Source organism: Sciurus carolinensis, chromosome 9 (assembly GCF_902686445.1).
Source record: "Sciurus carolinensis chromosome 9, mSciCar1.2, whole genome shotgun sequence".
In the NCBI taxonomy this organism is placed as follows: Eukaryota; Metazoa; Chordata; class Mammalia; order Rodentia; family Sciuridae; genus Sciurus; species Sciurus carolinensis.
The window spans coordinates 113,617,172-113,641,796 of NC_062221.1; the positions used below are offsets into that span (position 1 = coordinate 113,617,172).

At 34.8% G+C, this 24,625-nt stretch overlaps 1 protein-coding gene across 1 annotated transcript in view; it reads right to left on the bottom strand.

Moving 5' to 3' along the window:
• The window catches only part of Nrip1 (nuclear receptor interacting protein 1), a 76,562-nt gene that overhangs the window by 16,599 nt on the left and 35,338 nt on the right, over positions 1-24,625 (bottom strand). The gene's annotated exons all lie outside the window — the stretch shown is intronic.

The following is a 24,625-nucleotide window of genomic DNA, read 5'->3' on the forward strand; positions in this document are numbered from 1 at the left end:
GTATTTTAGCATATTTTATGTATAAGGTTAAAAAAAAAAGTTTGGGCATGTGAAATAATTTACTTAAACTAACTAAATCTTTAATTTTATAATCTTGTAACACTGGACTGTGGGAAGCCGTCCTTATTTAGCAGAATCAGACTAGGTTGAGTCATGTGACACAGAGGCCTGGCTTCTAGGGACTGCTGGGAAGTATGTGGCGCTGTGTGAGAGTGGTTCCCTGTCTCCTTCTGGAATTTTCCCCCTAAGAGAATGGCTCCCCTAACTCCACCCTATCCTGTCCATCACAGAAGAAGCTCCTCCCAGTCCTTGCCCCCTTTTACCTGCATATTATAAATAAAGGAGAGTTGGACGACTCGGTTGTTGTAAAGAGGCCAGAACTGGTAGGGCCAGACTGGTCACACCCTCTCTCATAAAAAGAGTATTGGCTCTCAAGTGTTTATTTAGTAGATAAGGTTTTTGGGTGATAGATAGAAAAACCGACAACATCCTCCTCTTGCAGTTAACCCTTTCCTCCTCCACGCAGGATGTGGCAGAGAGGATCCTGACACTGGATCACTTAAAGCATAGAATAATTTCAAAGAACCTGTTCCCTGACCTTCAGGGAACTGGACCAACTTTGTGAACCTAACTGAAATGGACCAGTCATCTCTGCTCCTAGGACCTGGAATTCTAAGAAAGACAGAAGACTTCATTAAGGGTGGCCATAATGAGACATTTCATAGGCAGGATACAGAGGAATCAGTATGCTCAGAGAGGAGAAGAAAGCAGTGAGAAGCAGAGATGAAGAGGGTCAATGAAAGATAGAAGGGCAGTGAGGAAATGGTGAATGAGGGGTTTCGAGGAGGTACAGAGCACACCTGCCACTGGGTTCCTGAAGGGGCTGCTGCATACCTCTATTAAATCCCCTGGTACTTGAGCTTGCTTGAGGGGGCTTCTGACCATGTCATCATAACATCACTATGATTCTGTGCTCACAAAGTGTATGCTAAACTGCACCTTTTATTCATGGTCCCAAGGAACTCTGTATATATCAATGCTCTTTTTTCTCATTTTTTTCTATAGTAAACTTCATCCTATGTATGGTTAAAGAGCAACATGTATCTCTGATTTTCAAAGGAGATAGGCTAACACATGAAGAGGTAAGTAAGTTGCCCAAGGTCATACTTAAGTTTGTAGGGGCAGAGCTGATAACAGAATTTCAGATTTCTTATTCCCAGGGGCCTGCACTAACCAATAAACCAGCTGCTTCCCTTGATGGAACTAAAGTATGTCAATTATCCAAACTGTGTAGGAAACATTGACCAAAACAGGGGTTAATTGGACATTGGTTGTTTTAATTCCATAATCAGCTCTTTCCCTGAGCTACCCTGGGAGTGAATAACATATCTTTTGCAGGAATGGGAAGGAGGCCAGCACAGGCCATCTGGCTGAATATGTCCTTTCGTCAAGTTATCCCTACAGCTGTGTGAAACTTACTGATGTTGAAGAACTTGACGGTTTAAATTGTTTTACTATTTTCTCTCTATTCTATTAAATTTAAAAGTCAATAAATCTTTATTTCCAATATTAGTCAGGCAGTTTCACTGACTGTGAAGTTACTGTACATACATGAATAGAAATACTGTTGCATGTGCGCATGTGTGAACACAGGGACAAGTGGGTGCTGGGAGATGCAGCCTGAAATGTTTGGATGTTAAAAAAAAAAAAGTCTCATATTCAAAAGGAGGGCAATTCAGACTATGGTCAACAGAAAAAAAACACAAAAACTCAATTCTTTCCACATGGAATCTAAAACAAAAAAAATAGTCTTCCCATCAATCAAGGAAAAGATGAGCCATAACATAGCACAAGTATTCTATTTTTTTACTTCTCCCACTTCAGAATTTTGCTAAATGACAACAAATCTGGACCACTAAATTCAAGAGTACTTCTTTGTACATCAGAATCAGGTGCACATTCATCAAGTGGGTTCAAAGCATGATTTTAGTATCATTAGCCTAAGAACACTCCAGCCCAAAAAGCACTCATTTTTTCCCTTGCATTCCTTCTTGCTTCCTGATTTCTTCCTCTTCTTATTTTCCATCTTTCAATTCTCAAGGCTTAAATTAATTCTACCTATCTAACTTATGAACTGAATATGAACACTTTGGGTATTCAGAACCACAAAAGATCCTGACTGTGACATGAAGGCCACATTCTTTATGTTGAGAATGGTACAGTAGGGTGAGATGGGTGACTGCACTTAAACAATACCAGGGTTAATGCCCAACTGTGAATCAGAGCTGGTTGTACATGCTGTAGATGATGAACCTTGAACAAGTTCAAGAGAACCTTGAGAATGATGGATTAAAGAAAAGCAAACTCAGAGGGAATATCCTTACCTAACATGCAACCTCAGTACTATGTCTATTAATTAGAAGAAAAGGGTCCATGTGAGGAAGCAAGAGCAAGAACCTGACAAGAGGTGATTACATCTTAAGGGAGATGCTAGTATTGAAGTTGTATGTGAGCAGATATGGGAAATGAATTCCTAAGTGAAACCCAGCACAAAGAGTGGGTGAATGCTATAAGTTAGCTAGCAAACAAAGAGCAGATATTACTTTCTCAGAGGGCTAGATAACAAAATATTAGATAAGTGGATCCTGAATCAGCTAACTTCTACCATCCCTAGTCAAATATGCTCCTAATTCTAGTGGAAATGTGCATAGCATGTAACAGTAAGCAGCCTGCAGTCAGACTAGAGTGAAAGTTTTCAGTGAGGTTTAGAAGATAACCCTGGATCAGTTGAGATCAGTGCTTCTCGTTTCTTTTCATGCTATAAACTGAGTTTTCACATCTCCAATTCTTCTTAAACTCTGGCAGATCCTGATCCTAGATTACAGCCCTGGTCCAAAATGTTTTAACAATTGCCTAAAGGAAGAAGTCAGAAATAATAATTATTCTGCGGTGGAACAATCAAGAAAAAAAGGCAGGAGTTTCTACTCCTATAGTTCTGCTTCTCACTCAGTTCTTTCCTCTTGTTATTAACAGGACCAGGATAGGATCAAAAGAGGAAGGATGAAATCTGGCCATGTGGTCCAACTCTCAGCACTCGGGGGATGTGAAGGATTTTTAAGAAAAATAAATAAATAAAAAGCATGTGATTTTCTATTTGTGCCTTACTTTACTCATTTGAAAGCACAAGTCTCAGCAAGATCCTCATTAAGATTCTGCCACATGTTCCTGGGCTTCATATTATAAAGGTCTTCTTGAGAATCTTCTTGTACAGCTAAACCTAATCACTTTGCCTTTCTTTGCTCTCTACCTTTTAGGACTGATGGTCCTTTCAGGACTAAGTATACAGTCCCATTGTAGATGCATTTAAATGTATTATTTCAACATCTTTCTTACCCACAAAAAAGGGAGATCAAATGTCACTCCAGATTTTTTTACATTTGAGTTTTTCAGGTAATAACCATGGACAATGAAAAGAAATTAAAATAAACACATTCTCAAAAAGTAAACAGGATACAGAAAGTAATATACGTTTCTATGGAAAGGAGGAAGTAACAGGAGACAAGGTGTTCACCATTCCATTACCCTCCTACAACATTCTAAGTGAGCTCAGACATGACAAAGATTGACCAAGATAACCCCTAGTATGATACTAGAAAATGACTATAGAAATGCTGTAATGACTATAGAAATACTGAATATTTAAGATGGTAAGAAACCACATCCAGGATTAAAAAGCTCTTTTTTCTTTAAGAACTTTTTTCTTTTTCCTCTTTTTTAACTATGTTTTCCCCTGTATTCTGAATGTCTTATGGAATCTAAGGGAGGAGCTCTACTTTTGAAATAAACTACAATGTGAAGGATGTGATTTAAACAACATAATCATAAATTCAGTTTGTGGTTTATAATCTATTGCTAGAAATGTTTGATAAGTTTCTGCCTTCCATTTATATAAAATATCATTCAAATTTTCACAATCAAAACCTATTTTCCAAAACAGCAACAACAACCCCAGTAATAACAATGGATTCGCTACAAAATAATTAGTGAAGTTGATTTATCAAGGATGGCCCTCCCCCGCAAAAGTATATATATTACAGGAAGCATGACACAAAGGGGAGAAAAATATGTACCTGATATACTAAAAACATCTACAGTGTACTAACAAGAATTCCCTAAATTTGGCAATATTTTCCTTCCAAATATATTCAATAGCATAAACATTATGAAGTAGAACTGGTTGGAACCTCTGTTCAGAACAAAAGGTTGAAGTGAAGTTCTGCATAATCAGAAAAAAGGAAGAACAAAAATGAAATCAGAACTCACAAAAATTAAAGTTTGCCTTGGATCTCTACTTTTAACTATATAATTTTTAAAAATAGTCAGCAGATAGCTGATACTTGCCAAATCTTAGCAAAAGCATAATTGAGAAGAGAAAAAATATGGTTAAATCTCCTTAAAAAAAAAAAAAAAAAAAAAAAAACTCTGTTCAACAACTAATTTTTAGTCATTACAAAAATGTTGATAAGAAAGACACTTCTGACACTCCAGAGGGGAATTCTGTGTTTGGCAATACTAAGTATTGATATCTTCATGTTAACAATGATGAGGCTGGAGACAACAGGTTAGAAATAACAAAACCAAAACCAGTAATAACAACAAAAAATTGAGCTAAGAAAACTCTTAAGCTTTATTTCATAAGAATATTTCACTGTATTGGTTACTCACAGGACTAGATACCACTCTAATCCACCAAGTGTCAATCTGAACATTTAACTATTATTTTTTTTTAATCTCAACAGTTTAAAACTGAAATCTAGTAAGCCAGACTCTCTGCAGTTCACTTTTGAAAGAGCTTCATTTTATACTCTTCAGCAATTTCTACAATAAAAAATTTCCCACATTTTCATTTCTAAAAAATACCAGGAGTTTAAAAACCTACAATGGATTCATCCATTTGCTATATGACTGGGTGAATCTGTCTGAACCTCAGTTTAGTATGTATGATATCAACTTGCTTAATAGAGCAGTTATAAAAATAAAAGATGAAATGTATGTACAACATCCAATATAGTGGTCCTCAAAGAAACAGTTCACTTTTTGCTACTTACATCCATGATAGATATCTATCATGATTTGTATAACTGCTTTTTAATATAAGTAACTAAGCAAAATCTATTCTTTCTAAAATCAAGCAATATAAAGGAAACTAAAGGAGTACTACACTGCAAACATTTTAGATACTCAAGTATTTTAAACTATTTTCTATATAATATCATATACCAAGTACCTGACACTTCCTAATCGCTAATGGAATCTGATATCTAAAGTAGAACCACGTTATATATTTTATTATCACTTGGTAGTTTCCTATAAATACATATTCATGATAAAGTTTAAAGTTAGGCACTATAAGAGATTTATGGATAACAACTTACCACAGATCTTAGAACCTCAGAATGATTTTTTCCTTTCCTTATTAAGTCAATGACTTTCAATTTTACACTCAAAGGAAACACTTTACATCTTCTTTGGCATACCCAAAGTGCTAGCATCACTGTGCTTTGGGGACATTATTAAGCAAAATAAGGATTACTTAAACACAAGCACTATGACATAATAACAATTTGATAAACAAGACCGTTATTAAATGAATAATAGGAGGATAGGGTATGCAACATGGATACACTGGACAAAGATGGAACAGAATGGCACAATATTTCACTATATCACACAGAAGGAAGGATATGCAATTTACACTTGTGAATTATTTATTTCTGGAATTTTGATCTTAGCATTTCCAGAACATAAGTGACCTTGGGTAACTGAAAACACAGAAAGCAAAACCTTGGATTGGGGTGTACTACTGTAATCCAAAACCTTGTACCATCAGAGAGTAGAGTAAGTAACAACAAAAAGCCAAAGATTATTAGTTATTACAGTTTCAAATTAAGTGGTGGTACTATAAATACAGACTCTGATCCACATAAACAAATGGCAAACTTAAGTCACATTCATACACACAGATACACACATACATACTATATTAAAAAAAAAAAACATTCAGATGAGCAGAAATCCTAATATACACCTGACTGATCTGAGTTTTAGCATAGGGTCTATCAGTATTTACAATATTAACTTTGGCAACTTAGTTTAATTACTCAAGTCTCAGGTGTTTGTTTGTTTGTTGTTTGCATAAAACAGGAAGATAAGCCCTACTGCACAGAAGAGTAAAAGGATTAGAGGCTGGACTGTATGACAAGGTTTCTTTAACTTGAAATCTAAGGCCAAAAAAACACCAAATAATTAGTTGAATCCCAAGACATTAAAAAATGTTGCAGGTTTCTCAAAACTCAAAGATTTTTTTTAAAGTATTACTATTTCTATGGAAAACAGTGTTCTAAATGGTTGGCAGAAATTTAATTTTATAAGAATTTTAATATTTCATGAATATGGTAAAAACACAATTCTTAAACATATATAAACCCAAACCAGTACCTACACCCACAGCTTATGAAATTATATCAAAAAAGACTGAGAAATCACAGATTATTAGAGACTATTTTTTAGGTAACTTTTTCTGACAACTGTTGTGATAACTCATTTATCTGTGTCTATATTTTTATTGTACCAGTTCCCCCTCCAACACAGTCTCCAAATTATAGCCAATGCTATTTGTAATGGTAGACTCCTTGATTAAAAACTCACTTAGAATCAAGTCTGAACTCCTCTCTAACCTAAGATCTAGAAGGCATGGCATTAAATGGCACCAGTGAATCTGACCAGCCTTATCACACGTCATTCAGTCTCTTGCTTATTACACTCTTCCAGTGAGGCAATACCCAGCAGAAACAATGCAATGAGACACATATATGCAATCGTATATATCTCATCGCATGTATGTATGTAAAGTAGCAGTACTTTAAAAAACTTAAAAAGGTAAAATTAAAGTATATTTTATTTAACCCAACTTATCCAAAATGTGATGGTGTTAATATAAAAATTTCAGGATAATTCATATTTCTCTTGTACATTGGCATGTATTCATTTCACCATTCTGTACAGCTCAGGTAGAAAAAGCCACATGTGGCTGGTGGCTTCTCTCCTGGATGGCACAGCTCTATCTACCTAGGTTTCCACAGATCCCAAAACATGGATGGAGCCTTTTGTGCCTGTATGTATAGTTTCCTCTTTCTGGAAAGTTACACCTGGCTCTTTCTGTGACTGACTTCTTTGCCTCCCTCCATAACTCAGTTTAAACACCAGTTAATACATTTCCCAGTGGTCTTCAATAAACCAGCCTCCTGTTTATTCCTTGCAGGAAACCCTGAGAACACAGTTGTCTTAGAATTTCTCTTGTTTAGTAATTATATTTTGTTTGCCTGCTTTCCTTTTTTTAGGTATTTATCACCCATCTTCCACCATTACTGTATGAGGAGAGACTACTTTTATTCTGTTTACTATGGGCATGTTTGAGCCATTAACTTTTTGCTCCATAACATAAAACTAATCATGTTCTTTGTCTCACCACTTATTTATATATACAATCCTGGGAAACAACTGGCAGGGAATACAGACACACACACATACATACACACAATTTAAACACACACACACACACACACACACTGTAAATCAAATAAAAGGGGCTAGGATTGTGGCTCAGTGGTAGAGTGCTTGCCTAGCATGTGTGAGGCACTGGGTTCGATTCTCAGCACCGCATACAAATAAATAAATGTTAATCAACAACCAATAAAAAAAAAAGAGCTTGTAAGATATAACTAAAAAATTCTTCTTACATGCAAGAAATACGTTTTATAAAGATCAAAAGAAATACCTCCTTTAAGTGTTATCTAATTAAAAAGTAAAACATTGTTTTAAATTGAGTTCAAATCATAAGATATGTTCAATATTCCTCCTCTGCTTTTCAGAGGAGTATCATGCTAATTGCTATTCCATTTGACATTTTCTCCTGTGAAGTCAAGTCAGGTCACCCCAGTATCCTAAAGATCTACAAAAAAACCAAAACAAAACAAAACTAATAAAAGTGTAATTGCCAAGAAATTTCTACAATTAAAGGAAGAAAACAAAATCTGGAAACTACTAATGAATTTGAACAAAGTAAAAAAGTTTAGCTAAAATTTAAACAAATTAAAATTACCCTATCTGCTTTGGTCTCTCGTTTTCCAAATCATTCACAATATTCTTAATGAGATTCATGATTCATTTAGACATTTTACCCTTTCAGGTGGAAAGGTGGACACTGAAAATTACGCAGAGTCGCACACAGGGACATGTGCTTGTAATCCCAGTGACTTGGGAGGCTAAGGCAGGAGGATCAAAAGTTCAACACTAGCCTGGGCAATTTTCAGACAATTGTCTGAAATTAAAAGTTTAAAAATGACAGGATGAAGCCCAGAGGTAGAGGGCCTCTGGGTTCAATCCCCAGTAATGCAAACAAAACAAAACAATGTAATGCAAACAAAACAGAACAACATTTTTAAAAAATGATGTAGTTTGATACATATTTTAATAGTCAATAATACAAATAAATTCCATACTAATAAAAATCAAATAATCAAGACAGTGCATGCCACGGGAGAGGAAATCATATTATTAAAATCACAGAGTATGTTAGGTTAAAATTTGTGAATACATTAATAGTTTAAAAACAGGAGTTAAGAATTTTATGAACACAGGATGGAAAGAATATACCAATAATTCTGAAATGTCAAAGAGCTCTAGTACACCATATTATAGTAGCTTAGTCAAATCCTCTATTATTAAAAAAAAAAAAAAACACATCAGAAGAGGGGGCATGGCTACTTTATACTCAGACACATGAACCCACAAAAAAAAATCATCATAATTATCTAGGTACTATAGATGTCTCTTCAGAAACTTAAAAGAGGTAGATACAACAATGAACCATTCCCATTTTGCATATGGGGAAACTGCACTTAGAGTTGTTCATTTGCTTGTAAACTGTGCCTAACTACTGAACTAAAGGTCCAGGGCTGGAGATTTCTTTTCCACTAATGGGGTGGAAAGGTCTAGAAACAGTTTAACTGCCATTCCTGTGACCTGAAAACTTATAAACTTAGTTGTGAACATGAAACAAGCTACATTCCTAATCCACATTTCCAATGTTCACTAGTTTCCCCACAGCCTCCATATTTGCTCAGTATGGTTTTCTAAAAGGATCCCTAGCTCCTTATTCATTTCTTCCCTGTAATAAAACCTAGTCAGTAATCTTAGCCCAGGTGGATGAAGGCTTGACCCACTCAACTAGTTTTGTCAGCCCTTCAACTGGGCACTAGATTTTTGGATCAGTTTCCTTGGATACCTATATGCCATGCTCTGCGGGGATATATTTGCAAGTACCACTCTATCCTCTGGAGTCTATAATCTCTCTATGAGCAATCTGAATATTTCCTGAATTTGACAATTCCACATTTAGTCATCCTTAAAAGAGGTCAAGTCCAGTTAGTATCCCCCCGGGGGGGTGGGGTACCCACATTTACCTGCTTCCTTCCTCAGTCTAGTCATGACTATACTAATAAAGAGAATATTGCCTTGAGATATTAAGTATCTAAAGTAGCTATTTGTGACTGCACTATTCACAAATTTATTTTAGACAATATAATTCTACATAAAGATCTTTTGAATTTTTATATTATCCAATATTTTGTCACCCATTCTTGGCATAAACATACATTGCTTCCATAGGAAGCAATTTACAACTCGGTGTGTGTGCTGCAAATCAAAACAATGTTAGTTTCGCTTTGATGTGCATTTTATTTGGTTATAAATTAGAGTTTTCATAAATTCTACAGGTGTTCTGGTTGGGTAATGTTAACAGTGTTATTTTAGAAGTTTTAAATGAAATAAAGTTGATTCCATGAGGAAAAAACAACCTTTTTTACCTAAAACCAGGCAGTTTCTATTTTGGCTCTGGCTCAGGTACTAAGTAGATTTATAAAAGTGACTAAGTATCAACTTATATAATGCCCAGTGTTCTCATCAGTTAAATGAGCTATTGATAGAAATTTCCAAGGTTCCCACTGCTCAAAGAACTCCAGTTCAAGCTTAGCTAATGTTGAATAACAAACAATAAAAAGTTTGCTTGTTAAGTGGGCTTAAAGAAGTGTCATCCACATAAAGTTGTTCTCATGTGTAACTTTAATTTCATGGATTACTAGTTGTCAGCATGTCAAATATGTTTTATCTCTCCATTACTCAATTTACCTAGATCTCTCTGACTAAAGTTAACATACAACTTTCTTGAATGGTGAGAATAATGCTGATACTGGTTTGTTAGCACAATGGATCAAACATCATAAAATAAAACTGTAAGAAACAGATTTCATAGCTTTTTAAAAAATCTAGCACCATAGGTCAACATATTAGCAAAAAGAATGGAGGCAAATGAAAGTGCAGAACTCTTAAGGTACACAAGAGGAAGAACGATAAAGCTCAATCACTTAACTATTCTGGAAATACAGGCTGTATACCTGGTTCTCAGGTTGGTTTTGAAAAAATGAATTCTTGTTCCATCAGTATCTATAATACTTTCAGAAGACAGGCGGATGTTAAAATTCACTTAAATGCACATAGCACAAACCGAAATTATAAATAGGGAGAGAAATATGGGGGATGGGTGAGCATTTGTTATTCAAGTTTTCGACAAATATTTACTGAGCAACTATTACATGCCAGATATAGTGCCAAGCATTGTGGACAATTTGGTAAACAAAATAAAGTCCTTGTCTGTTAAAAACATCTCCCATTACATTCACCCCCCCCCAAAAAAAAAAAGAAAAGAAAAGAAGAAAAAGTAAACATCAATTTTCTCTTCTTGGTAGTCTATCCTTTATTTTCTCTAGTTAATTACATACACACACACACATACACACACACACACAAATACACATGCCAAATATTTCTTTTGAAAGGGTGAAAGAGTCTAAGGTTTTCAAAATTTTAAGGTAACTACAAAAATTAACAACTAAACAAAACTGGAAAAATTTTAAGAATATTTTTTATTCTGGAAAATAATATATTCTGATTCTTAGTTCTATGGTTTATTTTCTTCCACAATTTTTCAATAAGAAATGCTTTTTTCAATAAGAAAAAAAGCTCATAAAACTATTTGTATAAATACACATTAGTAATAAGTTTATATCTATATTCAACCTAAAACATACTGGAATTCAAAAGTTCTTTGAAACACCCATATCCTTGATAGATAACATAATCTGAAATAGTTAATTATAGTCACTGTTTTATGTCAGGGTTGGTATATTTATACTTGTTATTAACTATGTCTAAAATGCTTCTCTATTTGTACCTTTTCTATAAAAGTTACCTATGAGTAAGTTTAGATGGATATCCTTAGCCTATGTGCAATCTGTATCCTACCTTTATAATTAGTATATAAAGAATAGTCATCTACACACTTAAATGGAAGCAAAATGTAATCTGAACAATGTGCAGTTATATTAATTCAAGAATATAAAAATAAACAATGGAAAACAATTTTAGTTCCATGAATGTATTAATATGAGCTATTTTGCTCTCACTTAAATCAAGTGTTCTGATTGTAATTGAAGGATCAGAATGGGGACAGACAGCAAAAGGTGCCTGCAGTTCACATGCAGTAGGAGGCTTGCTTGGACAAGAGGAATTTCTTCTCTCCCCTCACAGCACAGATGTACATGCAACCTAAAAAGTGTTGCTACAATTACCTTTCAAGAAATCCTAAAAACTGCAAAGAGTCTAATCTAACCACAGGTATTTTAATTATTTTGTAGAAGTTAAAATATTTATTCTATTCATAATAGGCAATCCCAAACTGTATAAGACTGAAAAACATTCACAGAATTAAAAAAAAAAAAACTATATGAAAAGAAATAATGTAATTTCTTTCACTGCAACAGAATCGAATTTATAATATACAAATCAAAATAGAAAAAAAGGTAAATAACACATTTATTAATTTCCTTTGTATAGTTTAAGGTAGTATACTGGACACCTTTATTCTTTTTTTAATGAAAATCTCTTCCTTCTCTTCTGCACCACATAGGACCTTTAAAAATATGAAAAATAATTTGAAATAATTTCCTAAACTGATTATATCCATAACCACCTCTACGACTTCTCCCATTCTGTAGTTTAAATCTTACAATATTAGCGTGAATTTCATCTCTGTCTGACACATTTCAAGCCAAGAAGCAGATTAGCACCTCAGAATACTTTAGAGGGTTTCGTTATCAATTAGGTTATGTTCCCAGGGACGCTTTCAGCAAAATTATCTTATTCGAATGAACTCATGGACTAAAGTAAACAAAGCTGTAGCCCACAGCTCTGACATACTTTTCATTCATTTATTTCCTTTTTCTTTACTTAGAGTTAGAGCACGTGCCATAGAAAAAGTGCACGTTAAATATTCCTGGAGTGTCACAATATGTAATACAATAAAACAGATTACAGCCCTACCTTTCTTTCACAGCAGTAGTGCCAAGCACAGGTACACCGGAGCAATCAATTTGTTCTGCAGACAGTAAGGCTTTCATAGAATACTAATGCAAAAGCTCTTTCTTTCTCCTTTGCCTTGACTCCCCAATGCCCAGGTCCCGACCAATACAAGGAGGAGGGCGGTATGTCTTCTGCTGAGATAACCACAACTACTAATCAAGTATACGTGTGCAAGGGCACAGGATTAAACCTCCACCAAGCTTGAGTCAGGGTTTGAAAGCAGCTAAACACATGCACAGCACGGTCAAAATTAAACACATACACACACGTGTCATGAAAATACAGATGTGTCTACTTCAGTGAACTAATTCATCACACTTTACCACTCCTCGTTTTTTATCTCAGAAGCATAAAATTACCTCCTGTTGAACTAAAGGCTTAGGTCCAACAGTACCCTACAATTGCTTTTCCAGAAATGAGAATCATGATCAGTATTCTCTGAATTAAACATTCACTGTTTTTAAAACAAGACATTTTTATAAATTGTACTACTCAATACAGTCCTCATGGACTTATAATTTCAAGTATTAACATAGGGTTAATAAACTCAGCATGTATTCCTATGATTTACACTTAAAAATATATTGTAACAGCTCCAGTCTACTTCAAGAAAAGCATCTCATTACCATTAATAAAAAATATACAAGGTTTCCATTTATCTTGACGTTTTCACATTAAGTATAATCTTATGCCATTTAAAAAATATTTTCAAGTCTCAAAATGATCTAAAAGCATCTTTAACACTTTATAATTAGGGTAACGGTAGTATATCTGATCTAATGAATCTAGAGATTCCTTTCAACTAGACATTTCACTTGGCTTATTTTTCTTTCATTCAAAATATGAAAAGCTATGTCAATCATTAAGGTAGTGTGATGAGAAAAGTATTTTTTTGACATCACACATTACCTCATTTTAATTTGCCTGCTTTAATTTCCAAATAACTATTGAAAAGTACTGAGAGTTAAAAGGTTGCAAACTAAGCAAAAATTTAAAAACATTCTAAGTGAAGAAACTTACGAGGAGGTTTCCTAGACCAACTCTATTTGTATGTAAACAACTGCTTTACCACTGTTAAAATAACACGTCTTATTCTGCACTCTTCCTTTTCCTTAAAAAAAAAAAAAATCAGTAAGAACAATTAAGAAATACTAGGAAATTCAATGAAGTATTGCAATAATGTTTAATCAATACTGATGTATTTGTCCTTGACACACTGACCATGTCATCAGGCTACTGTCATGTGATATCATGTCATTTCTCCACCTGGCTCATGACCTTGTCCTCTAAATGACCTAAAGCTTCCCTCAAGTAGCAGGAGGCCCCTCCCCGCTGTCTCAGCAAGGTCGAATGGGTCAGCGTGTCCTCATCTGTAATCCACCACCATTTGTCAGCAGGGAGGCTGGAGGAGGCAGGCTTGCTACAAGGGGAGAATGCCCAATTAGGCAGCTGTCACACAAAGCATAGGCTGCAAAATTATCCCCTGTCAAAAGAAAGAGCAGCTGCGGGTGCCAATTACAGCAACCTTTCAACCCTTTAGGTACTGGAAACTACACAGAAGTAAATGAAGAACAATTAGTGATAACAAATCGATGAATTAGGACAGTAAATTAGAAATTACTAGCAGGTGAGCTTGGGTCATACATGACATTTAGGGCATACTAGACTCCAGGCAAGGGCAAGATGCACTGAATCATACTAACCATTTCCTTGCATACAGATTTGTCCTTCTACATTTTCTTTTTGCAAACCTGAAAACCTTTAAAATAATCTCTATCTAAAAGTATGTATCTTAATGTATATGTGTCCTTTTCCTTTCCATGAACCTAAAGAAATTTTTTCTTGACAAGAAGAAAATCCCTCAGAGTATGTCTAGTAAATTCTAAACTGTTCTTAGACAATCCATCGTGTTATCACCTCAGACTTAAATTTTTTAAGTATGGCTTATAAATTAAAAATATCATTTCAAATAATCACACTTAAAATACTATACATCTTTATAAAGTACATGACCCAATTGTACTTTAATTACATTTTCAGAAAACATCCACTTGAGAAAGCAACTGGATATGAATTCGGAAAAAATGGTTCAGCTAGTATAATAATATTGAAGTAAAATTTATCTACATGATGTGATTTTGTGTATAAAGAAATAACCGCAGTGTGTTTTTACATATAATTTATATAAAGATAATGTGAACCATAAAGTTAACTCTCAGATTATTCGGTTCTAGTGCTGCAGAGGTGATATGCATTATGTCTCAAGCACAGAAAGTCAATTCACTTGGAATGATTCCAACTAATGTATTTGGCAGTTGCACAAGCAGGCAACAAGAGGAACAACATGCCCCACAAGCACAGTAAACCCACATGGCCATCCTGTGTTTATGAACATGTTTCATCATGCCCAAGAAAGTCATACATGTTGAGAAACAACTTTCTTAAAGTTTATTTTAAATTAAAATTGCTTTTTTTCCTCCTTAGAAAAAAAGCTTGTCTTCTAATCCAATTCTTTGAAAATTGGGAAACCTGAATGATATGTGCTGGAATCTCTAAAGAAGCTGGGCCAAACTGCTCAACTAGACATCTAAATCACCGACTAGTTCAAGTGAAGAAGAGAAGTTGAGGCAAAAAAGAAATACTTTACTCACCATCGCCCCAACAAATTATAAATAAATCACAGTTGCCAGAGGGAAAATGTATCTGTAATTCCTAGTTCCTAAGTCAAGTCAAAATTTCCAGAAGATAAATGTCATAGGGAGAAAACTTCTCCATTAAAAGTTTATGAAAATTTGATCTATAAATTATGTTTTACCCTGGTAAAATTGGATATTTGCAAAAAGTGTCTTAAGTTTACAATGCTGCCCTTCAAAGTCAGACATAAATAAATCAAAGAAATGGCAAGCAGACAGGAATGAAGGAGTTAATGCCTTTAGAATTCAGTTTCCATCATACATGGGTGACTATCTCTTTAAATAATTTAAATCCTCTCCATCAACTACAAAGCTGTTTTGAAGCCATTTAGCTTTGTTCTTTACATGTGTTCTAATTAAGAAATGACCTTGTCATCACACACACCAGAAATCCGGGATTATTTCCTACAGCAAAAATGCACAAAGCCCCCAAAAAAAGAAAAAGAGGGAAGAGGGGGAAAAAAAGACTTCTTCCTCAGTTCCTCACTAAAGGAAGTTGTTGGTTGGCTGAACCGCTGAAGCAGTTTCACTGCATAATTTTTTTTTGTTGTTGAATGTCACAGGGCGGGTTAGTGTGACCTTGAGCTGCATCAGCAGCACAGCAAGGGTCGAGATGCCTGCAGGCGCCCTTGTACTGGATTTGCAAGACAAAAACCTTCAAACTGGCTGAAGGACATCTTAAATCTCTTCAAAGGTTTTCCGAACTAATCTGGGCTGCTCTTAGCAGGATCTGTGCCAGTGTGAGAAGCAAAATTAAAAACAAGGTCTTTGACAGAATGTTGTCTCCTCTTAACCCTTCCCAAGCAGAATAGAACAAATTACAAGCATTTGGGAGAGATGGTTTACCTAGAAGCATTCTTTCATAACAAATTATGTAAGCAAGCAATCACACAGGATGAAGCAGCTATTAGTTCTCAAAAGTAAACAACCGTTCCATTATGCTTATTAAGGAATTCATGTTGAATTTTTCTTAACCACATTTTAGAGTACTGAATGTAAAACTTAGAGCTCTATTAGTATCTTTTAGATCTGTAGCAAAGTGACAGGTTAAGACTAAGGAAATATTCCTATAAACATTAATCTCGAATTCATTTATAAAATAATCTTTTAGCTGGTTGAATCATAAATTTCCTGCATACTACGTAAGTTACTAAAATTAAAGGTAAAATTATATCACATGATTACTAAATTTCTTATTCTTGATGAGATGGATATATAGGGTTAAGAAAGGGGAAAAAAATCATCAGAATATCAAAAGTGGACAGAAGCAACACAGAGTAAAACAACCTCAGTCCTATTATAAAAAAAAATCATGACATTTTGTTATTATGTTTTTATAGTTCCAATGCACGGGCCAAGAGAAAGTATTACTGCCAGAACAAGGATAATATGGTTTGAATATGTTTCCCCAAAATTCATGTGTCAGAAACTTAATCTCGAATTCACATGTTAATGGTATTTGCAGATGGGGCCTTAGGGAGGTAATTAGGATTAGATGAGGTCATGAGGGTGAGGCCCCCATAATGGCATTAGTTGCTTCATAAGAAGGAAAGCAACTGGCTAGCGCGATTGTTTTGCCACCTGATTCCCTCTGCCATGTTACAATGCTGCAAGAGGCCCTCACTAGATGCCGAACACATACACGCACCATGCTTGTGGATTTCAGTCTCTAGAATCATGAGTAAATAAACCTCTATTATTTATAAGTTACAATGAGTATTTTGTTATAACAACAGAAAATAGACAAGGGTGTTTGATTCTTCCCTGGCAAGCCCTCAAAATTTAACTTGGTAGTTACAGTCGGAAAGTTTTTAAACCATTACTCAAAAACAACAAGAAAATGGTTAACAAAACAGTCTTAACTGTCAGAAATAAAAAGTCCAGCGGAATGAAGAGGTGTAATACTTAAAACGCAATACCCTAAAATCAGCAGGTCTCCATCTATGATGTTAGTTTGCTACCATTCAGATGGTAGCAAGGTATATCATAAATAGTTCTAAAGAGTAGTTAGTGTAAAATATGCAATTTATTAAGGTCAAATAGGTTACAAAGTATTCCCTTTTAAAAAATAGAACAAATAAAGATTATGTTGAGTAACAAACACTTTCACTCACTTGAATGTAATGGACATATTTTTCCAAATGGCACAGGAAAAGGGGTAGCATGGTGAATACCAAGGGAGTACATAACACATGAGCACGCACAGTTCATGTGAATCTCTTCTTTAGTTACCATGCAAAAAGGAAAATAAATATATATTGTGTCAACTGCTATGAATGAAGCATTTAGAAGTGCTCTAGGAACACAGTAGGCTATAAGTAGGTTTTTAGTTCATATATGTATGTAAAGAAAAGAGTGAGGGCCAGACAGAAGAGTGGCAGCTATTCTAAGCTACAGGAATAACACTTAAAGGCAGAAAAGAACTGAGCATGATGAAGGGAGGCTGTCCAATGTGACTGGAGATTAGGGTGGAAATACTGTTGGAACCAAGGACTTTGGGTTAGGGCCATGTCAAGGAGTTGGTCTTTATCTGGTGGGCTGAGGAAGGTTTATAGGTAATGATATGATGAAGTACCTGTTAAAAAAATAAAAACAGAAGCTGTGGGGTTGTTGATGGTTTAGAGAGGAGAAGAAATTGTGGGTTAGTTAATGCAGAAGAGAAATCACATTCAAAATAAGGCAAGGGAAGGAAAGTTGAAGAAAAAGCTCTGAAACAAAGAAGGCTGGTTTCAATACCTGGAAGGCAATCTGTTGGTGCCATACAATAGAGCATTACTTATCAAGGAAAGATGAAAATGATTAAAGCAATTCCAGATGTGTTTTAGCAATTCCACTGCTAAAATGATTAATATAAAATTTTAATAATAAAATAATTATTACTGTAGAGGTACTTAACAGAGACAGAATCATGTTCCCTTTGAAATCTGAATTCTGTACATCCTCAATATCAATCATTAAGTATTAGGTGAGGGTTTTCTTATTAAGACAGCACCATTTACTTTTCACAACAGTATGAGGGCTATTTCCTTTGGCTGTAAGAGTGAGATGCCTGGCTTAAGTTACTAGAGCCAAGAGTTTTATCCAACACTAATGAGAAAAAAATTAACTCAGCAAACATTTACTGAGCGCCTACTATGTTTTGGACACAGAATTAAAATATAAAAACTCCCAACATTCTGTGAGCACTGGGCTTCTAGATTATCACTTATAATGATACTAATTCCTCAAATTGCAGTTCACACCATGATATCATCATATGATAAAAAGACCAAGAATAAAAAGAGCTGTTAGTAAATCAAGTCTGACTAGCAGCCATCTTGGTTTTCCCATCCTGCTGACAGGTACACAATGCATTCCCAGAACTTTGAGGGAAGACCCAGTACCCATGTAATCTGAAGAGTCGTTAAATACCCTAGAGACTGACTGTCCTGCTAAGACCTCAGAAAGAATTTAACAGAGTATCAGCCAAGGTAAAAGGGTAAAGAGTGACAAAGAACTGGAGTCACTAGGGCCAAGTAAATATCTGCCAGAGAGCAGACTGTACTCTCAGAAAAGGAGTGCCAGCGTCAGGGATCAGGTTGAGGCAACTGGAGGGGAAGGTCACACAAAGGAGAGAAGGAAAGACTTGAAGAGAGACTTGAAGGGAAGCCTGTCACTCTCTCAAAAGAAAACATCAACTTTATTCTGTAAAACCATTACAAAAATAATCAAACCTCCAAAACCTCTGGAGTTAGGAGACTCATCACAGGAGAATGATTTAGAGCTTCCTAAGTCATAAAAAAGGCTAGCACTTGAAAGCCAGGGTTACTGACAGAGCATAACTAGGAATGACCTTACGAGTATCCACAAATAAAATGACTTCTCCTTGAGTAAGCATCTCTGTCTTATGACTGCCAAACCAACACTGGTAATAAGTTCCAGTACATTCTATGTCTAGACATTAATAGAAGAGTGGGTAATATGATAAGGCTTGAAAAAAAACCCCTAATCTACACACATAAAAGCTAGATTACATTACTGAAATAAAAATATAAAAGATTCTGCTGGCAATTTAGAAAAATGAATTCCTATAAAACAGCAAGTCTCAAAGTGAGGTCCAGGAACCCCAAAAGGTTCCCATGATCCATTCAGGAGGCACAGGAGGTCAACACTACTTTACGAATACTAAAATGTTATATGCTCTTTTGGTATCTTTCTCTCATGATGAGGTAGGGCAATCTTACAGAGGCCATAAATGTGTCACTGCTTTGATGGCCAGCAAAATGCATCCCTATGCATTCTTGAGTTTTAAAAATGTTTTCTCAGTTTAAATTTCTAAAACAATGTCAGGTGATGACACTCAAACCAAAACTCTCTTGGGTCCTCCATGATTTAAGAATACAAAGGGGGTTATAAGCACTTTGAGAACTACTCCTGGTTTAATTAATTAATCAAGAAGGGCAATTCTGGTTGTCTTTAAACAAAATACCTACTTGTCAATTTCATGAATTTCCACTGTAACTATACAAGTTAAGGAATGTTCTTGATACAGAAAGGTTCCCAAGACACAGTTGAGGAAAAGAAGAATTTTTGTAATGGGGATTGAATCCGGGCACCTCACCACTGAGGTACCTCCCCACTCTTGTTTTTTCCACTCTCTCTGACTGGATCTTGCTACATTGTTGAGGGTCTTGGGGTTCCCTAATTTTCTGAGAGTGGCCACAAACTTGCAATCCTTCTGCCTCAGCCTTCCAAGTCACTAGGATTACAGGCGTGTGCCACTGTGCCCAAACTAACCTTTTGACAAGATTAGTTGGCTAAGGAGGACTTGAAATAGCTTTCATTTTTACAGTCACTATTCTGAATTTATCAGACAAGAGATAACAAATATAAAAATATTTATAAAGAAGTTGATGTGTGAAGAAGCTACAAGAATAATTAAGTGATCAACTAGCCTTTAGTGGGTTTAACAATCTTGTCAGGAAAAAAAAAAAAAAAATCAACAACCTAGTGAGATAAGCCAAGACATGATCAAAATGAAGAAAGCAACTGAAGGACAAATTTTTTAGGAAAAAGACCAGGAGACAAAGTAGGAAACTGTTTTTAATGGACACACTCTACAAAGGTGGCATGTGAATAGACTGGAGGAACAATCAAGGCTTCACCAAGTGAAAAAGAAGTTTTAGCATTCATCAGGGAATGAGAGGAGCCATCAGTCAAAAGAAAGCATAGTAGCATAGTATGCTGTTGAAACTTTAAGTCATCTTACAGGAACAAAACTGTCAGTAATTAGAAACTTTTATGGAATGTGACAGAGTAATTTGATGTCTGTTGAGTTTAATGATGAAAAATTTGGACTTACACTCTATATGTCTTTTCCTTAATTTCCAATCTGTCAAAGACAGAAACTTTTAAAAGGTACAGTAAAAGCGAGTTACTAAAAATAATGAAATGAAATAAAAACATGCAAACAAAAATTGGACCTTCCTTTCAGATATTTGAGATGCACTAGCTTAGACAGTCTGCAATATGGCAGGGAGGTTGCAGAGTGAAGTGGCAATAGCAGGAGATACAGCTTCAAGTTAGACGTTTGCCAGGTTTAACTATGAACAGTCTTATAGGTAAATACAAAAATGGACATCAAGGGACACTGGAAATTACCAGCGTATCTCTAATCCAGAAACGGAAGATTCTTGTTACCTAAATAAAATGCATCTTAAGTTCTACTGTTAGAATAATACCAATTTCAGATGTGCAAACCTCTGACCACATGGTTGAAGGGCAAATGTACACAGAGGAGAATATCACATTCACCACAGTTAATTTAAGTGAAAAAGACCAGGATTTATGTAAGAAGTGAAAGTGAATTATCAGTTTGATCAAGAAATTTTTAAAATTATTTAAGTTATTTCATTTGAAACCATTCATTAAAGAGGAAAAAAACTGAGTTGATATGAAGATATAGCAAAAATTCTCTACCCCAAACAGTAGTTATATTAATTAAAACATTAGGTAAAAGACTTAAAGAGAGTCTATTCTTTAAAGATACCAAATTTTAAAGAAATGTTAATCAGGTTAATGCTTCCCATTGCAACAGTAGGTTATGATTGACTAAGGAAGGCCTGTTATCTATGCTCATTTTGCTATTGGAATCATTACATTATTTTTGATTAGAGAAGTTACACAAATAAATTGGACTTTAGGAAGATCTGGTGGCTGAGAGAGCTTTAGGCAAGGACATCAGTTAAGAGGAAATCATAAGGCTATGAAATCAGATGGCTGGCTGTGAGAAAGGGAATTACGAGGGGATGGAAGCAATGCTGGAAATTAACAACACTTGGTTTGAGCCAAGCATCCAGATTTTCTTACCAAGGTTGTCCATGAAGCCAGGGAAACACCAATGAGGCAGCCAAGTTGGTTTATGGCAATTAATTCCAACTGAAGTGACTTACTAAGATTAAGGATGGATCTTGGTTTCTCTAGTACCATGTTCACCCTGAAAACTTGGTTTAGAAGTTTAAACACTTACTGAAAAGTGTTATTTCTTAAACAAAAAATATTACATTAGTCCCCTGTTATCAGTGGTTTTGCTTTCCATAGTTTTATTCATCTGAGGTCAACCTTTGTTAGTACAGTACAGTAAGATATTTTGAGAGAAAAACATACTGCATTCACCTAACTTTTGCTACAGTACACTGTTACAACGATTTAATTTTACTCTTTATTATTACTGTTCACCTCTTACACTGCCTAATTTTTCATAAGTACATTTAGAATTCTGTACTATCTGTGTCTTTCGACATCCAGGGGGGACTTGGATTCTATCCCATTCTTTGAGGAATATTTTCTAGAGTGTGGGGAAGGCATTTCCACGAGTTCGTTTACTTCACTTTACCAATGTGGCAACCCAACTGTCAGAGCCAGTTGAGTCACTGGTCATACATAGATAACTCTGTGTATGACATAAGTTTTAACACTCAAGATATTTGTTAAAATAATTATCAACAATATAAAAAAAACTAGGAAAAAAATATTATAAAGAATTTTCCAACAGGCATGGTGGTGCATGTCTATAATCCACCCGTGTGGTGGCTCAGGAGGCCAAGGCAGGAGGATCACAAGTTCAAGGCCAGCCTCAGCAATTTAGCCAGGCCCTAAGCAACTTAGGCTCTTGTCTTAGAATATAAAACACAAAGGGTTGGGGATGTAGCTCAGTGGTAAAGTGCCCCTGGGTTAAATCTCTCTTACCAAAACAAGAGAATTTTTTCCAGTGAAAAACCAAGACACATAACCATAAAAACGCCTTTCAGTGGGAAAAAAAAAAATCAGTATATTCAAGTGTTTAAACTAAAGTGACTCATGATCAATTATCTAATTCTACCCAACATATTTATTGCTTTTGTGTCATCAATTTTTGTCAACATTAGCTAATAAATATTATACACTGAAACAAACAGAGCACCAAAGTATATGAAGTCCTATAAAATAAAATAAAGGGTAAAGTTATTTTGTTAGTTACTAGATAGGGTAAGTATCTCTTTCAAGGAGGAGCTAACAAGTGAGCAAGGAAAATCTGGCCTGAAAAGCTATATAAACACTTCATACTTTATATGGTTGATAATATTCAATAACCAAAATCTTTTCTCTCCCCACCCCCAACCCTCCTCTCTGGGTTTTCATTCAAAAGGATATTACTATTCTTAAAAATATGAGTGTTTTTAGAGTGTGACTATATGACAAACGATAAAATAACTCATGAAATACATTAGCTCAAAGTCTTCAATTTGTCAAATACCAGTCTACCAGAGGACAAGTTTCACTGAATAATAGAAAACCCATTGAAAAGAAATGCTTGCCCCAACATCTTCTAAGCTTATTTGAGCATGGGCTCAGGCTTCTCATTCAAAATGAGGAACTGTTTAACAAAATACATTTTACAAAAAATATACTTGACAGATTCATAGCTTTTAAAATAAAGAAAAATTTTTGAATACATGTAAAGAATATAGAAAAATCACTTCATTTTTATGTTTTAAACAATCCTTTTTATCTAGAAGAAAGACCTAAATTTGATTATTTTCTAACAGCAACTCATTGGTTATATATCACTCCTGGATGACTGTCTATATTTTATTTATCCAATTATCATTAAAGGATGTTGCCTACCATTCTGGTTATTTGATAAAACAAGGGAAGACAAATTAAGAACAAACTAATTATAACAGATAATGAGAACGCATATTGTTATAATGTTCACTATAACAAAAAAAAGTTGAGAAAGGAGATTAATGTTCACTATGTTTCATCAAACAGATAAAGCAGATTTCAGATTATCAACCAGTCATTAATGCACAATTATACCTGAATCAAATATAAACTTATATGATGTAAATTCCAATTTACAGAGAAAAAATATAGGAAAATGTTAAAAGTAAGTAACAACTAAATAATTACTACTAGATTTATGCAGTCTTTTTAAATATAATGTTTTTAAAACTTTTCTGGTGAAATTACAAGACAATCTAAGCTTTAAGAAGAGCAATTAAAATAACTTCATAGGTAGGTATGGTGATGCACACCTGTAATCCCAGCAACTTAGAAGACTGACAGGAGGATCACAAATTCAAAGCCACCTCAGCAACTTAGTGAGGCCCTAAGCAACTTGGCAAGATCCTATCTCAGAATTAAAAAAAAAAAAAAAAAAAAAAAAAAGGGTCCAGGGATAGACATGTCAGTGGTTAAGCACCCCTGGGTTCAATCCTCAATACCACAAAAAAAAAAAAAAAAAAAATTATCATTGGGTTTTCTGAATTTAATCAGGATAATAAAGAAAAAGGGAGTTTTGTCATTAGACACAAGCTAGAGGTAAAGAACAAATATGGATCAAAGTTACCTTTCCCTTTCTGAAACATCATAGTCAATTAAAATAGTAAAGTTTAGAACGCTGTATCTGGTCTCTCTCTTTTGACCAAAGTTTTCAGTTAGTTGAAAGGGAACTCTGCACAAGTAATTATGGGACCATAAACAACCACTATTCCTTTTCCCAACTGACTTGGATTGCTTCTGCCCAGGAATAAACAGCATAAGTTCCAAGAACTTAAAATACAACAAATTCATTTACGTTGTAGCAAAACTAGAAAACGGGCATGTTAATCCAAGTAGAATTAACCACTCACTCATCTCTTGTTCACTACCCACCTACTTATGGGAATTTAATTCAATTTTTTTATCATTTCTCACAACTGCCTTAGAAGAGGTAACCACTTTTACATAATTCTAAAAGTAATCACTCACCTACACTACAATGAATCCACAATAATAAAACACATTTCTTTTTTCCTCAAACAATAATTAACTTTTTATCTGAAATCAAATTTCTATTTCACATTTCATATTAACTATTCATTTTCTGTGGA